Source organism: Saccopteryx leptura, chromosome 13, assembly GCF_036850995.1.
Source record: "Saccopteryx leptura isolate mSacLep1 chromosome 13, mSacLep1_pri_phased_curated, whole genome shotgun sequence".
Taxonomy (NCBI): domain Eukaryota; kingdom Metazoa; phylum Chordata; class Mammalia; order Chiroptera; family Emballonuridae; genus Saccopteryx; species Saccopteryx leptura.
The window spans coordinates 51,520,691-51,537,821 of record NC_089515.1 but is presented as its reverse complement, the minus strand read 5'-3'; the positions used below and the strand labels follow the sequence as shown (position 1 = coordinate 51,537,821).

General features: G+C 56.3%; 1 long non-coding RNA gene across 1 annotated transcript in view; it reads right to left on the bottom strand.

The window, feature by feature from the left end:
- Positions 1-17,131, bottom strand: part of LOC136384679 (uncharacterized) — a 708,322-nt gene that overhangs the window by 518,330 nt on the left and 172,861 nt on the right. The window lies entirely within an intron of this gene.

Here is a 17,131-nt window from a genome sequence, read left to right as displayed (position 1 = left end):
ACAAGGTGTTGTCCTTGACTCCCTCACGCACTCTGAAGCCCTTTCTCCCCTCGCCAGGCTTTGGAGTGAGGAGGGCGGGCGCGGGTCTGTCACATCACACGGGGAAGGCTGAGGTGCAAATCCAAGACCCAGAGAGAACGCTGGGTGCAAGCCCACGCACGCAGGACGACCGGCTTTTCTCCTATATTCGGCTGAGCATTGATTGAAGCCGTCTACCCCAACACAGCCCCTGAGGTGGCACTGCCCTCCCCAGCCCAGCCCCAACCTGAGGCCACTGGACGAGCAGGTGACCCACCGGGAGTCCCCCGCCGCCACACCTCCTAGTCCGGCCAAGCAGGGAAGGAACTGGAGGCCCCAGAGGAGCAGATGGAGGCGTGGGGGTTAGGGAAACGCAAGCACACTGGCTCAGGGAGCCGGATGCCTCCTGGAGCCACCAACTTTTTGGTTCCGAAGACAACCTGGTGTCTGGGAAGCCGGGGAGGAAGCTAAAGATCTCCCAGGGAAAGAGAGGACCAACAGGAGTCATACCGATGCGATGCTCGTGGTGAATGCCAACCCCCACATCCTGCATTTCTCTCATCCATCCACCGGGCTCGCTTCCTCTCACCCACCCCCGCCCCCACACCGGCTAGGCGCACCCCAAGTGAAGGCGGGAAGGCTGGACCATCTGGGGCAGAGAGGCGGGCCCCAGGATGGTGCCTCGTACCCCGGACCCTCTGCTTCTATTGGCCTGTTCCGCCCTCAGGGTTTCAACCCCAGCTCCACGGACCGGACCGGCTCCAGACAGCCTCACGGATGGGTGCCCCTCACCGTTCTCGTTCTAGGAGCGGGAGACAAGGAGCCCCTGTGCCTGCAAAAAAATCATCCCAGACTGTAGAGCTCACTGGCAACTGGGAGACGGCGGAAGAGGCCCAGTTTCGTGGGAGACCCTCGGGGGCCCAGTGTGCTGGTCCCAAGTCACTCTGGACACCCGCCGAGGGCCGATGGAGCAGCCAGGGAACTCTTGTTCCGGGCAGTAGGGGTGGAAGACCCCTTGGCAATCCCCCCCAAACTTTTCTCAGTCTGCTGCGCCTCTGAGGACCCCGCCAAAGGCAGTGCTGACGGCCAACGATCCTGACTGGGAGTGAGGGCGGGACTGCACACGTCTAAAGGTGGCTCTCCACCGACACGGTTCTGTGGAGCCCACAACCTGGGCCAGGATGGAGCCGGCAGCGGCGGAGACTTGGGCCTCGGGTCAAAGCGAGGACAGGACCGGGGAGAGTGGACACGCGGCGGAGGTTCAGAAAGGGGAGCGAAGACACCACAGGCCCCGGCGGGAGGCCAGAGGCGGTGGCGGCCAGTTGGTGCTGACGGATCCTCCTGGTTCCGAGGCTCTGGCCTGGAGCTGCAGGGTGGAAACCCCAAGCTGGAAGGGTGGATCCGAGCCTGGGCGGCCTGGAGGGGGACGCGCGATAGGGCTTCTCAGCGTCGGGTCCCAACAGCTGTGTCCCCTCCCCCCCCCCCCCACGATTGGGCCGGGAACTCTTGTTTGCTTCGGGGCGACCCCGAGAGGCCAGACCAAGGCTGGGGGCGGGGACGGTAGGAAGTACAGGGAGGTGGCGCTGTGGAGTCGCCGGCTAGGGCAGCGGGGAGAAGGCGAGTCCTGCAGACACGCTGGGGCCTAGGCCTTGGTGGCGCGGAGTTGACCCTCCACTTCATACTGATTTTTCACATTTCTGCAACTCCAGGCCCTACGGTCCTCCCTATTCAGTCTCAGCCTGGATTTCAGCCCGCTCCGGTGCCTCGGAGATACTAGATACATCCCCAGATACTAGAGTCACCCGCGGCTGCGTGGGACCTCCGGGGGCCCGGGTTCCGCCAGCTCCGCCCGGCGTCCCCATCCAATCCGGCCAGCTCTGCCCGGCGGCCGCAGGCGGGGAAAGGCAGGCCGCGCAGGCAACTTTTTTTTCTGAAAAGCATCGCTGTCTCCTGAAAGGTGTTATATAACAGCAATTCAATTACAGTAAATGGCGCGCGCCGTTGGCGCAGCTGGAAAGTCAGTAACTGTGACCGACTGACCGGTGTCGAGGCCCGCGGCTCAGTTCCCTGTGCTGTTACTTTGTTTCCTTCTCCTGTTCTTCCCGTCTTTTCTCCTTCGCTCTGCATTAAGTGTAGCTAAGACCACAGGTTAGTTAACTCCCCACAGCTCGGTGTCTCTGGACAGAAACGCACCGAGAAATGGGCAAGAAATCCCCAAACTGAATGTGGTGTCAAAAAAAAATAAACCTGTCGCCAGAAGTTCCTCGCGTTTGTTTTCAGGACTACAGCAGCCCCGACCTGAAAGGGGAAGAGTTTGGGTCCCCAGTGGCCCCAGCCTCCTGGGAATGTGGTCACCTGGGCAATGCGTGGAGCTGATACTGCCACGTCTCAGGAGCCTCGAACCAAGAGCTGACGCCCCCTAAATGTCATACAGTTTGGCGTGCCTTCCTCGGGTGTCACCGGGGTGTCTGCTTCCTGGGCTGGCACTTCATGACCGGCACACTCGCCTTTTGTATCCTGGCACAGCCCGTGCATTGCAAACTAAACTTTCAACAGCCGTCCCTGAAATTAACAATATCAACTAAGATGAGGCTAAGTGGGGGGAGGGGGGGGGGAGGAGGAGGGGGAACGCTACGGGCTCCAGAGGGGCGTTAAATCATTACTGTACTCCATATGTCAAAATCTAGAGGGGTGCCCAAAGAGGGGGAGAACCCACCCCTCGCAGGTCAGCCTGGGCAGCCATCTAAGTAAAGGTGAAATGATCAGGCGCCCTTTGAAGGGAAGAAAGAGTGTAGATAACTAAAAAGAAGATGGTATTTAGTTCATGTCAGAGCAAAATGGTAAGAAAGGCATTGCCTTCGCCTGGAGTTTTTAGTTTCAGGATTGGGAAGAAAAAAATCATTTAAAAAGGCCAAGATGGTAACTGGGGAGTTCCAGCGCGTTCCCGCCGCCCCGCGGAGAGGGCTTCTGCGGCAGCCACGGGAGATGGCCCACGCTGGAGACGCTCGCGTTTCCGCGCCGGCGGAGACCGAGTGGGGAAAAGCCTCCACTCCGCTCGCCAGGCCCGTTTCCCCGCAGCACGCACGCGGCTAGGCCCGGGAGGGTCTCAGTGTGTGAGTCCCGGAGAGGCCGGGCGCGCCGGGTGGGGACGCAGAGCGAGCGGCTCAGCCTCCAGCGCCCCCTGAGCCATCGCTCCACCTGAGCCCCGGGCCCTCCGCGCCCCCCTCGCCCTGGTCGGCGCTCCCCACGGGGTCCAGCAGATGCGAGGAGGGGTGGACGGAGCGTCTCCAGACTCGAGGCCAGCTGGAAGAGGCGCGCGGGGCTTGGAGAGCTCTCGGTTGTCCCCAAGCAAGCACAGGGCTCGGAGCCCGCACGGCCGGTGACCGGTGACGCACAGAGCGCGGGACCAGGCGCGGCCAGAGGCGTTGGAGTTCTTTTCGGGTTTTCTTTGCCTGAAAACCTGGAGGCTCGAATTGCCCTCCAGATACGTGAAGCCTCTGAGCTTCAGTTTGCAATTTTCATCTACCTATCCTCTATCTATCTACCTATCCTCTATCTATCTATCTATCTATCTATCTATCTATCTATCTATCATCTATTTTTCTATCATCTATAGGGACAGGGTGGCCAGAGGAAGGTGACTTGCGGGTCCTCAGCTCGCAGGGCTCGCGATGGTAGCAAATGAGGACCCTTTGATATGACCTGAGGACACCTGCAGACTGTGATTTGGAGTTGTCGCCCTCCGTCCCCAGGCCCTGGAGTCCTGCTTACAAGGTTGCGGGATGGGCATTCCACGCCCGCCGGCCGTCGCTGGCCGTTAGCAGTCGCCTGGGTTTCACCTCTTTCTGGCCGGAGAAAAGAGCTCTGTGGTCGGCAGAGCGGGCGGTGCTCTAGTCCGCTGCGTTCTGGGGTTTTGTACGGAGCCTCCTGCCCGCTCTGCGCTCTGGAGGCAGGGAGACCCCCAGGCCTCGCACGTTCCACCCGGGGAGCCTCAGGTCATTCTCCCGTCCAGCTCAGGGGCTGTGCCCGGCCCTCTGCGCGCCTGCGGTGGGTGTGGACCTCCCCCCGAGCCCTCGCCTCACTGTGCTGCCTCCCACCTGGGGCCCCAGGCGCGAGGTGTCGGCTCCGAGGCGACATGGTCCCCACCACCCAAGGGTCCCCCTCCTGCCTGTCCCCGCTTTCTTAGGCTGATCCCGCCGGCACCTTGACTCTCAACGCGCTTATCCTGGAAACCAGGACGGGCCCTTTCGTCTTCAATACACAAACCTCATCTCTTAAAGCCCGGTTGGGAGCGTCGGTCCTTCCTTCGAAGGAGCCGAGAGGAGACGAAATTGAGAGCCCCATGGGTGGCCCCTTCCTTTGCGTCTCTGCTCAAGTTTTTTAAAAGTTATATTTCGGACCTGCTCTTTATTCCTTAACTGTGGACCTGGAAAAAGTATATGTATATATATATATATATATATATATATATATATATATATATACACACACACACACACACACACACACACACATACATACACACACACACACGTACACACACACACACGTACACACACACACACACACACACACATACATACATACACACACACACAGATATACACACACACACACAGATACACACACACACACACACACACACACACAGATATATTGGAGAAATCGATCTGGCCAGACGCAGAATTGCTCTCTAAACCTCCAGGGCGGATGGGAAGTTCTGCCTGCGACTGGGTTTGGCCACAGGGGTGTCTGCCAAGGCCCTCGAATGGGGCATAAGGGGCACACATAATGCATTCCCCGCCCCCCACCTTTCTCCCAGAATCACCCAACGCCAGGGTGCCTGGGGCCTAGTCCTCCCCACACTGTCACACCAGTGCTGGGGCGGTTGAGGCCTGTCCCCGACAGCCCCGCCACTGCAGGGGTCCTGTCGTGGCGCTCCCGACTCCAGGGTGCCTACCCCAACCGGCAGACAGACGGATGGACGGTAGAGGGCTCAAGGATTTGAACTTGTCAAACCAACCAGAGCAGCCTCACTCATTTCCCTTTCTGCCCACCTGTTAAAAAAACAAACACACGATTAGGGATGGTTTAAATCAATAATTCAGAAAACAGAGCGCTTCCTGGGCCCTGCTCTGGAGAGATGTCCTAACGCCAGGCGCTTCAGGAAAGTTCTCGGGAACCTCACTTCTGCCCTACTGGTGGCAGAGTGAATGAAACTAACTATAACTCGGAATATTCCTCCCAAATACCTTGCTGTTTGTGGAAGGGAGCCTGGTAAAAAAATAAAATTAAATTAAAACTGACCAAGGGAAGATTAAATGTGTCCTTTTATTAACCTGCTTTTCCTGAAGTTTGCCAAACTGGTCAAAATTAATTTTAGGTGATAGCCGTCATCCCTGTTGGCTGTTGCCACTGTGTTCTCCAGCCCTCGCTGTCTCTAACCCATCTCTTTTTATTTTTATTTTTGCATCAGCTCAGCCTGGTCCCATTTCTGAGTTTCTCGGTTTGATCTATTTTCATGAAATCCTCCCTGCTCCGTCCCTTTTCTTTTCTCTCTCCTGTTGGGTCAATCACAGGGACCATTGATTTTTTTTTTTTTCTTTCTGTGTGTCCTTTTTGAAAGAGAAAGCGCTGACATCTTCATGGGGGCAGGAGACCTATGTGTGAGCAGTTATGTCTCAGGAACTACGGGGAACAACTAGGCCAGTCTCCCGGTTTAGTGATCCAAGTGGTGCATGCACACACACAAGCAGAAGTGTGTCCTCTCATCTCCACACCCAAACTGGAGGGTGGTGAGAAACTCTCGTGACAGGCAGGAGCACAACACGGAATGAGAAATCGCTGAGAAACTCTCGTGACAGGCAGGAGCACAACACGGAATGAGAAATCGCCTTTCTACCCGGATAGATCAAGGAGATCCTAGATGTCTCAGACTGGGTCATTAATTATGAAATCAGAAACTCTGGTCAGCTGTGGTCCTAGTTACGTTAGAAAAAGCATCCCTTCACCTCCTCCTCCCACCCCACCCTGGGCAATAAGACCCCCGAAAGTCCTTCCGACTGAAAGGAAGTTACAAGCCCAGATGCAATTTTCACTTTCTTTTCTGACGACTCTCATCCATAGGATCACAGCCATGTCAGAATGTCTGCCTTGGAAAGAGGGAAAAAATAAAAGTGAAAAAAAAAAAAGAGAGAGAGAGAGAGAGAGACTGAGCTAGTGAGAGAAGCCCTTGCGAGCTCACGGCCATCGCTGCATCAGAATTTTCCCCAGAACTCTATTTTTGACTGTGATCCCACTGATCTGAGTTGGAAGCGCGAGCGCTGCGAAGCCCCCGAAAGCCTTCAATCATGTGAAATTTTCAAAAGATCTCTACAAGCAATCTCAGCTGCCTGACCCCTGACAGGCGCAGGTCCCTTTATTCCTGCCTCTGCCCGTACTTCATTTGTTGGAATATCTTTCAGATTTGCACCTTCTGATGACAAACCCGAGTGTTTATTATGTGGACATGAATCGGAAATCTTCAACCCCCCCACCCCCCACACGCAGATGCGCGCGTGCACACAGACACACATACACACTAAAAAAAGCGCACCATCTTAAACAATATTTAATTTCCCAGCCTAAGTGCCTGCTTCTTTATTTGCTTTTCATTAGCTTCAATATTTTTTCCAGGTCTCCCTGTGTGTCACTTTGATATTTAGATGATTCTCTCTTTTAATCAGCCTTTCCCCCTTGGAGGAAAAAAAAAAATAAATCCCCTGTTGCTGAAGTCAGTCTGAGGACTCAACACTGGCAATGTCACAGCGCGGCGGCCCCGTGAGGCCACAGAGCCCAGCGCGTCTCCGACAGGGGTGGTGGCCCGTGCGGTGACACAGAAATGCTTGCTTTTTAGCCAGCAGCCAGGGCTGGGTGGGGACCAGTGACAGATCTCCATCGCACTCCACCTCCCTCATGCCGGCTTTTAATTTTTTTTCCCCTTATATTATTATTTTTTAACAACAAAACAAAAAGCCTCAGGTGGCTTTTAAAGGTGCTGGGGGGCAGCCTGACCTGCTGGGAGACTATCTACCCTACCGCTGGTGTCTCTGAGTGGGGCTCAGGCTGAGACATCCCGCCCAGATCAGCGAGGCACAGGAACCTCCCTCCCACGGCCTTTCTGGGGATCCCTAATTCCTGGGGCGGTGAGGGCACCAGAAGGAAAGGAGTTGGGGGGGGTGTCTGCTTTGTCACAATGCCCTCTGCCCACTAATGTCATAGACAGGGTTTGAGGAAGTGGAAACTTCGCGCACTCCTTCCCCAACCCCAGCCCCAGAGTAGGGGGACAGATTCCTGCAGGGAACCCAGGTGTGCTGTGTGAGGCAGAGTCGCACCCCACCCTGGCGACAGCAGGAGGTGACTCCCTATTCCCCAGCACAATCCCAGGTCCGGAGGTGGCAGGCCGGAAGCCTGGACCCCCACACACACACCCTCCTCTGTGTTTGGTAGGCCCGTGTTGCTATGATTAACTTATTAAACACCCTGGTAATTATTTTAATTTGACTCAGAAAAAAAAAATAGTTTGGGTGGCATTGAGACGTGTTTGCATTTATCTACCTTCTCCCCCCCCCCACCTCCCCATAAAACCTGTGTTAAAACAAATGTTACTTTTCTCTCTTGTCCATAGGCCCTCCCCCCCCTTTTTTTTTTGAAATAGACCGCAGGGACAGCCATTAGATCGAATGGCAAGCCTTTATAGAAAGTGTTTTGCATAATTACATACCAAAGCCAGAACAGTCACCTCCACATTTTATGGGTCACAAACCATCAACAATTGCCACATTATTGTCCACGAAACCTTAGTCCCTTCATTGACAGAGCGGGACTCCCAGGCCTAATCTAGAACGGGAGAGGCTGGAAATTTTTTCTAATAAGAACCCGAGAAGATTATGTCCCTACTGACAACGTGTTTACATATAGTTATAAAGTTCAGAGGAGGAAGGGGGCTCGACCAGACCTGATTAAGAGCTTGGTTGGTCTAATATAGATAGTGCATCAAAGGGGGGCGCTGACTGCGTCTCCCCTTTGGAGATCCGACCCCTTCCCTACCTTTGTCATGCAGTAATTAAGATATTCTTATTTAGACAGACAGCTTCTCTGGTAACTGAATAATATTAGCTCCTTTGATGTCAAACTTTTGACAGTTATCACACCAGCGCCGGGCAATTTAGCACAAATGCCCTCCTTTACAAAAAAAAAAAAGAAAGAAAGAAAGAAAGAAAGAAAAAAGAAAAAGAAAAAGAAAAAGATAGAAAACCCCCATCGGCTTTGAAGAAATCTAATAAGTGTGATCCTTATCACCAAATGATGTAAATCGCCGCCGACAGGCCGCCCGGCTATACATTACAGTGGATGTTACATAATGGCGCCGAATTTAGGTCTCAGCTCAAGGAGGCGGTGCGGGCGGCCACCGAAGAGGGAGCCCCACAATTCCGGCGCGCCCCCCCCCTATTCCCGACCACCCAGCCGATGCCTTGAGTGGGAGGAAACCCCCCACAAAGTCTAGCGGTGGCCGGGCAGGGCAGGGCAGTGCAGGGCAGGGGGTGGGGAGATTGGGCCCAGGTGGGGGCCGGTGCTGGCACGGCTAGCTGCTCGCCCGTGTCCCAGCTCCGGAGAGCCGGGCAGCACACTGGTCACCTACACCCGGGTGACACGTCGTCGCTGTCGCTTTCGGAGCTTAGTCGCCAAATTTGGGATTTGCCAGATGGCAGGATTATTTTAGCGTCTGTTATATTGTGTGTGTGTGCGCGCTCGCGCTCGTGTGGGGAGGCGGGGAGGGGGATCGAAGGCAGGGAAGTCCGGGAACACTCTGAGTCCTTTACAAGGAACGCCGGCCCGCTGCCTCGGCCCATCCCACTCCGGGAGCTCGGGGCGTCTCGAACCCCCCCTGCTCTGCGGTGCCGGGACCCCCTGTCCCCACCTCTAAACCCCAGCGGAGCCGCTGCCCAGATGCGAGGGCTTGGGGGAGGGAGATAAGAGCTCCTCCTGGGGGGTGGAGGGAGGGAGGAGAGTTAGACGTGAAGGGGGCAGAGAGGGCGGGGTGAGAGGGATGCCACCGTGAAGGTGACACCTGGAAGGCATCGTCCTTGAGAGCGACACCTGTCAATCTCTGCTCAGGTCTGGGGTCTGAGCCCGGGGTGGGGAGGCCGCGGGTCTCCTCGGTGATGTCATCACAGAGTCCCGGCCTGGAGGCCAGCGAGGGGACCCAGAGGGGCCCAAGCCTGGCGGCCGCTGGGAGAAGGTGAGGGAGAAAAAGAAAAAATAAACGGCGGTGGAGCTCCCTGGCCGCGTGCTCCGCTCGGCTTGGGATTGACGTGGCCATCAATAACCCCACTTCGGTGTCGTTACTAACCCAGAATGACCCGCCCCGCCTTTGCACGGGGGCAGGAGGTACGGGGGCAGGAGGTATGGGGGCTCATCCTCACCCTCCGCGCGCCCCTTGGGGCGGCCTGGGCATCCCCCAAGCCTTGAGGAGTTCGACCCTCCGTCCAGACCCAGCGCCCGATTTTCCTAGCAATCTTTCCCAGCACAGGCTTCGGGCTTAGGAGGGGACCCTCTTCAGGGATGAGTTTTGAAAGTCTCGTGATACTGCTGGGGGCGAGGAGAGCAGGGGCCTCGGCGTGGGTGGGCGCGCCAGGTGCAAGGTCGGAGGCGCGCGGTGCAGGGTGCGCGCGCTCTGGAGGCCCCAGGAGGGAGGCCGCAGCTTGGGGGGGGGGGGTGACAGCGGTGGTCCGCGGCCGAGAGCTGCTGTGGAGTCCTCAGGAGTCTCTCTGGTTGGTCCCGGGAAATTCTGTGCCACCTACTGAGCCCCCCCCCCCACACACACACACACCCTGAGCACTACTGCACTGCCCTTCCTTCTATTCTTTTCAGCCTGAGCTAATTAGCAGCCTGCCAGCGGCCTGATTTATGGAAACGCTGGGGCGGGCGGAGGCGCTTCGCCAGCCAGCGGAGTCGGGCAGCCTCCGGGCGGAGGGGAGGAGGAGCCTCCCCCGGCCCCCTCCAGCGGTTCCTCTGAACCCTGCCAGAAACTGGAAGTTGCTGTCCTCTCCACCCTGGCCGCCTCAAAGATGCCCGCGACCTCCAAGCCCCAGCCTGGCACGTTGGGAACTCTGGCGCCAGCAGGGCGGGCCGGGGCCTGCGGCCGTGCAGGGCACCACCGTGTCCCTGTCGGCAGGTTCCCGCTCCTGCTGACCAGGAGGGCGATCCGGACTCCAATAGAACGGGAGCCTGGTGGGCGCCTCCCTTCCCACGTTCCGGTCTCCAAAACAGGGAGGGGACGTTACACCCGCTCCCCAGCCGACCCCCAGGCGGGAGTGGGGGGTGTGGGGGGGGGGAAGGCGTCGCAGGCCAGGCTGGGGCACAATGAAACCACCAACTCAGTAGTCCCCAAGTAGCTAGCGATCATCACAGGGGGAAGGGTGTGGTTCATTCTTCCACCCCACCTCCCACCCACACACCCTTTCCCCTGGCTCTCATCCTCCGAGGGGGCCTCTGAGTCCAGCGTCCGGCCAAGAGTCTGGGAATCTCAAACTAAGTGAACTTGGGGCCACGGGCCGTCTCTAGAGCCTCCCAGCCACGCACTGGCTCCCAAACGCGCCTGGTTTTCTGCCTTCCTGCTATCTGTGGTCAGGGGGCAGAGGCGAGAGGGGCTCCCCTTCTGTCCTGTTGAACCCAGAACCAAAGATGAAAAGGGACAGGGAGGGGGGGCGTGGAAGAGCCAGGACAGGAGAGCAGCAGGACCTGTTGCTGGTGACCCTGCAGCCCCTTGCCTCTGGGGACCAGGTTAGATGCGGAACATGGGGTGACAGGCATTGGGAAGAGGACTACAGAAGCCCGCACCCCACCCCACCATGTCTGACAGTGACCTACATTGCAGCCGGGCAGCTAAGTTCTCCAAGAAAACGTGTCAAGTTTATTTCAAAACACCCACCGAGTTCCCCTTCCTCAGAAGCCATATCTGGACTCTGAGAGTGGCGGGCACCCGTCTACCTCATTACAGGATCTCTGGGTGCTGCCCCAGTTCTGTTGTTTCCAGGGTCCCCTAGCAGCCTAGGGGACCACCTGATGTCACCGAGAACCCAGCGCCCACTGGCCTCCCAGAGCCCCTGGAGGTTTTAACTTCCTGCTCTTGCTCCTTGCCTTCCTTCCCCACCTCTGCTGCCACCGCTTCTGAAAGGTCAGTGAGATGAGGGTGTCTTGCAGGCCCTGACCCTCCCCACCTGACTGAGGAAGGAGGCGGACACCTGGACACCCTCAGCCCACTGGGGAGCTGGGTTGAGCACCTTTCTATATTGTGGCCCAGGAGCCAGCTCCTTCGAATATCCAGCTGTGTCAAGGGCGGGGGTCACACGGCGGGCGGCCTGGATCCGCAGGGAAAGCCTAAATGGAGACCGACTCCTACCAAAATATCACCTGTAGGCAGTGCAGGACGCGAGGGTAACGCAAGTTCCCCCCCCCCCCCCCGCCGCCACCCCACCCCAAACAGCTCTTGCAGGCCGACTCTGGGACCCTCGGCCCACGCAGCAAATGCTGCCTCTTAGGCACCCAAATAATATTCTTCATTCGTCTTTTTCAAAGTTGATTTATAGCCATCGACAGGTTAAAGCCTCATCTGACTTCATTACTTTTAAAAGCTGTCTATTTCACAACTGTCACTTTTCATCACTTAACTCAAATAAATACTTGAAGAAATGAATTGGAAGAGACTTTGAGATCATGTTTACCATTCCCAGTGACCACGTTAACAATCCTAATGACCTGACCCTGAGAGTTTCCAAGGGCTCCAAATGGAGCCGAAAATCCTTGCATTTTTATACCAGACAACTTCAAACTAGGTGAGTCTGTCAGGGACGGCGACTCAAGGACACGCAGCTGGTGCAAACAGGGGACCCCGTGCAGGCTGGGCAAAGCTTCCCCGCGTGGAGCCCAGGGCCCAGGCCAGTGTCTAAGACCACTGGCCAGCGGGACAGCCCCCAGGATCAGAAAAGCCGCTGGACAAACAGCCCAGCCTACCATCCGTGCCTCCAGCGTTGCTCTGACTTCAGGAACCGCCTGCAAACCCACGAAGAAATCTATGCGGGATGGCAACACTGTTTCATTGTTAATATTGCTATTATTATTTCTATCACTGTTTCATAAATGGTTTTAAAGGGGCCTCCCCCTTTAAAGGCATTTTCTTTCGTGGTCTTTGACTTGGTGCTTGTGAGGGTGCCCACGGAAACGAAATCGTATGATGGAAGTGTATTCAATAAATCAAAATAGTGTCTTTTTCAATTTTGCTGCCATTTGCCTAATTCTGAGTCTTCTAGGGGTGGGATCAATCTTTTCTTTCTCTCTCTCTCTCTCTCTCTCTTTCTCTCACCCATCTACACAGAACTAGCTCTCGGAAGTTAGCCAAAAAGAAAAGAAAAACAGAAAACAAAACAAAACCAAAAAATAAAAAAGGGAAGAAAGAAAGAAAGAACGAAAGGGAAGATTACAGAGAAGAAAAACCTATCAAATAGAAAAAGAACCTAGTCTGGGGGGAACAGCAACGCCGAGGACATAAGATTTTCTATCTTTTATGATTTTTTTTTTCTTTAAAAAGAAAAAGAAAGGAAAAGAAAAAAAAGAAGCGAAGTGTCCTGAGCAAGGGTTGGGAGAGTTGGGGACTCCCTTGGTGTGTTTGGGCCCAGCCTCTGACGCTCAGGCTGAGCCTGATCCCCGCGCGCCGGCCCGCGAACCCCGGGGGCCCCGCACCTCCTTGGGGGCCCCCGCCTGGGTCCCACCGCGAACCCCAACTTCGCCCTCCGCCCCGCCCCCACCCCGTCCCCGCCCCCGGAGCCGCAGCGTGCCCGGGCCTGGCCTGGGCCGCGCTCCCCGCCGCCGCCAGCCGCTCTCGGTTCGCCCACCCGCCGACCGGTCGGCCCTGCGGGGCCGAGCGCTGCCCCGTTTCTCGCCCGGGCGCAGGGAAGCCGGCTCTCACCTTGCTCCGTGGCCGCGGCCTCGCTGCGGGAACGCAGCCGCCAGCCGGGCGCGCTGCCGTGCCCTGGAGCGCCACCTCGCTGCGGAAACTGGAACGACACGGCCGTGCCTCCCAGCCTTCCTGCAGCCTAACTTGACCACCTTGGGATTTTCCCCCCACCCAAATCCTAAGACACGCTAAAATAAATGCACAGGTCTCCTTTCCGCCCGCGAAAACACACTAGCTGTAACAGACAGTATCACGCAGTGTCTGCATTGGGATAAAGGGAACATAACAGGAAAAAAGAGGAAAAAAAAATCTGTTAGTACAATTTCACCAAGTCTAAGCTGTGCTGCTATTTTGGCTGAAACTATAAAACAAATGAGATGTCTTTAAGAGGCCACAGGTGCGTGCCGCCGTAGCCGGGCCACTCAGCCGTGGCCAGCGCATGTATCTCCCATCTTCATTGGCGGTGCCACTGAAGTCATCCTTTCACAGTTACGATTTCCACCGAAATCCACTCATTCTGGTGGCCAGACATCCCAGGTGGCCAGCCTCATACCCCGCAGCCTTCGGCTCTGCTGAGCAAAGAACCCCCAAACGCAGCCTCTAAACTTGTATATATATATATCAGCCAGTGACCGTCAGAGAGAAGAGTTACAAATTGCATCCTATTTCCCTGCAAGGTGCATGTGGACGTTTGATCTTATTTTATCTAGTTAGTAACGTTAGAGGCTTGCCACGCTCTTAAGTCCTCACAACAAAAAAATATATACACAGAGAAAATTTAATTCACTTATACGGCAAATCTCTGCTTCTTTCCAAACGCGCCACCCCAGAGATGGCTGTTATAAATAAAAACAAATGTCAGACAACAAAATTTTTCCTGCAAAGGGCCCAAACATGGTGCTAACACTAGAGTGTCAAATTTGCGATCCTGTAAGGATTTGTGTGGCTTCTTTGGTTTTTTTTTTTGGGGGGGGGGAGAGGGGATAAGGGGGACACACAGAATCTTTTTCTAATGTAGCTTTGTCCAGGTTTGTTTTTGTTGAAAGGAGCTCTGCGGATCCCGTCTAGGATTCTGGCTGAACTGGAAGCTACGGGCAGAGCACAGCTGGGTTGGTGTTTAAGCCCCTGCATTTCCCTTGCCTGAACCAACTCCATGCACAGACCGGGTTGGTGTTTAAGCCCTTGCATTTCCCTGCCTGAACCAACTCCACGCACAGACCGTTTCTTGAAAAAGTCTGCCCTTTCTGAGTGGGCAGGGTGAGCCCCCACCGGGCAGGCGGGTGCTGGAGGAAGTGTCATCCCCCTTGTAACTCACACTCGGTGCAGATTAGGAGGCTCTGGGAGAGACTTTGCCCAGAAATTACAGGGCTGCACCAAGAAAATAGCCAGGTTAGTTTTCTGGGTGGTTTTTGTCTCCTCCGTCAGGGCTAGGAAAGGCTCCCGAGAGCCCACGTAGGAAAGAGGCTCTAATCTCCTAGCAGGAATTGAATGAGGACCTATCACCCCAGCCAGCTGCGGAAGGGTGGTGGGGGGCGCCTGAGAGTTCTGGGGCTTTGTTGCTGGGGGGGATGCTATCCTGAGGAGAAGGAGACTGCTGCAGGTAGGGGTCAGGAGGGACAACGGTCAGGAACAGAAGCGAAAACAGGGGAGAACAGAGCTCTCAGAAAAAAATGTCTCCAGTTTTGAGAAGTCTTTAAATTGGAAAGATTTCTTTTCTCTCTCTCTCTCTCTCTCTCTCTCTCTCTCTCTCTCTCTCTCTTTCTCCCTCCTTCTCCTCCCTGCCTTCATTTTGCTCTCTCCCACCCCCTCCTCTTCTCACATTCAGATTTTCTGGGGGTTTGTTCCCCCCCATCACTGAATAATGCCTGAAGATGAAAAATGATTTTTATTGCTATTACACTTCCTACCGCAAGATGCAGTGCAAGGCGGCAGAGTTTGTATTACAACTATGTCACAATGTCTCATTGATGCAAAACATGTAGCCAGAGGGTGCTGCTAATGACTCCTGGATTAGAGGGAGATAGAGGCTGGGCGAAGGAACCCGAGTGAGAGAAGGAGAGACAGAGAAAGGGAAAAGAGAGGGGAATTTCATTCGAGGATGGGGGAGGGGTCACTATATAATCAGGCCTAATCATCTAAACAGGATATTTTCAGTTTCAGGGTTTTTTTCCCCCCACACTTGAGTGTGAGCTAAAAAGAAGCCAATCTCCATTTAAACGCCACAAGGTGTTTGGGTTTTTTTGCATGTTAATAACTATTATGTTTACAGCCAGTTAACGGAAGAACTCTCTTTTGGAAAGAATCAAACTTCGGAAAACTCTTAATATAGATAAAAGGCTTTTCCAGGAGCCGAGGCCGCTTGGAGGGAGGTGGGAACCCGGTAATCACCCCAGGGCGGTGTTCGGAGCGCCGTGCGGCCTGCGGAGGCCTCACGCGCCGGCCCGTGGCCGCGCGCACACGTGTGCCCGTGCCTGTGATCGCCTGGTGGGGCCCAGGGTGCCCGCCGGGCGGGCGGGCGGGCGGGCTCGGCCTGCGCTTGGTCTGGGCGCACATGTCCCTGCGGGGCCCGGACTCCCCGACGCCCTCCCCCGGGACGAGCCCTTCCTCTGGGAAGCGGGAGGTTTCGCGGTTCCTACCGTGGCCCGGGCCGGTCCCACCGCCCTGCAGTCCGCTTCTGCCCCCCGGGGCGCAGCGAGGAGGGCATTCCCGGGGGGGCGGCGGCCCTTTGAACCCGGGGAGCCCTGGCTCCCCGCCGGACGCTCAGAACTTGCTCGGGGCCCGGCTGCGGAGGGAAGTGTAGGTGCGGGGTGGGGCGCAGGGGCGTGCGGAGCGGCGGGGGCGCAGGGGCGGGGGCGGGAGCCGGGCGTTAAGCCTGGAAGCTTGGCTGTTTACCCAAACGATTTTCCTTTCAGGCCCAGACGCCAATGAGACAAGATCAAACTCCCCTGTTCGGTGTGTGTGTGTGTGCGTGTGTGCGCGCGCGCGCGCGTGTTGGTGTGCGTGTGGCCCGCCTCCCCCAAGCGGGGCTTTGTGAATGGGTGCCCGGGGACCACGGCTGGGAGGGACCCGAGCGCGACCCGGGCACCAGCGCCTCCTCCCGGGGGCTGGGAGAAGCCGGCGGAGGGCGCCCCGGACCGCCCAGGGGTCCCGTGCCACAGAAGCCAGCGCCCGGGACGCGGACGGCGGGGAGGGAGCGCCGCGTCTCCATAGGCCGACGCGGGAGACGCGCGGTCCCGTGCGGGAGGGGGCGGGGGCGAATCGTCGGCATCGCGTCTTCCCGCCAGTCCCTTAATTTCCGATCCCTGCAAAGCTCACATCTAGCTCCTTAGGCCACCGATTCCGCCCCGGCGGCCTCACTTGAGAACTATTAGCTGTAAATTAGGCCAAGGTTTTGGGGATTACGGTAAAATGAGGGCCGCGTGACACGCGCCGCTGGGCCTGCGCCTGGGTCCCCCGCGCAGAAAAAAAAAAAAAATGATTAGAAGAGGGAATGGATGGTCTGTTATTGACAAGACATTTGTCATTTTTAAAGGGGTCTGTATCCTAGAAGATCCATCAGCTCTGCGGGAAGGGACAAGGGGGGGGGGACCAGTCCCAGCGGCCGCGCAGCAGGTGGTGGCCGTCCGTCCTGGGCGTGGTTTCCGCTGTGGCCTCCAGGACCCGCAGGGACCGAAATGTCGTTTGCAAAATAATAATAATAATAATAATAATAATAATAAAGCAATAATAGTATTAGCATTATTGATAAGAAGAGGAGTTCTGGAAGGCGGCGTGATGTTTATTTGAGGTCAGAAGATCCAGTCCGGCTCCCTGGCGTTGTGCGTGGATTTAGTGGCCGTGCCCCCAAACGACTCCTTCCCCTCGGCCCAGGCTGATGAAAGGCTTTACCCAAAGAATAGTTTTTGCAAGAAAAACGTGTCATTCCGACGTTCTGAGTCAGCTGCGGCCGCTCCTCCTGCCTCGGCCTGTCCCTGGTGCCCCCCCCCCCACGCACACACAACCCTCTTCAACACACAAGCCTTTCCTTGCTTTTCTGTTGTTTGTTTTTAAAGCAGCGAACCACTGTCCACTTTCAGAGGACGTTATTTGACGGAAATGCCCCTCCCCTGGATCTGACCT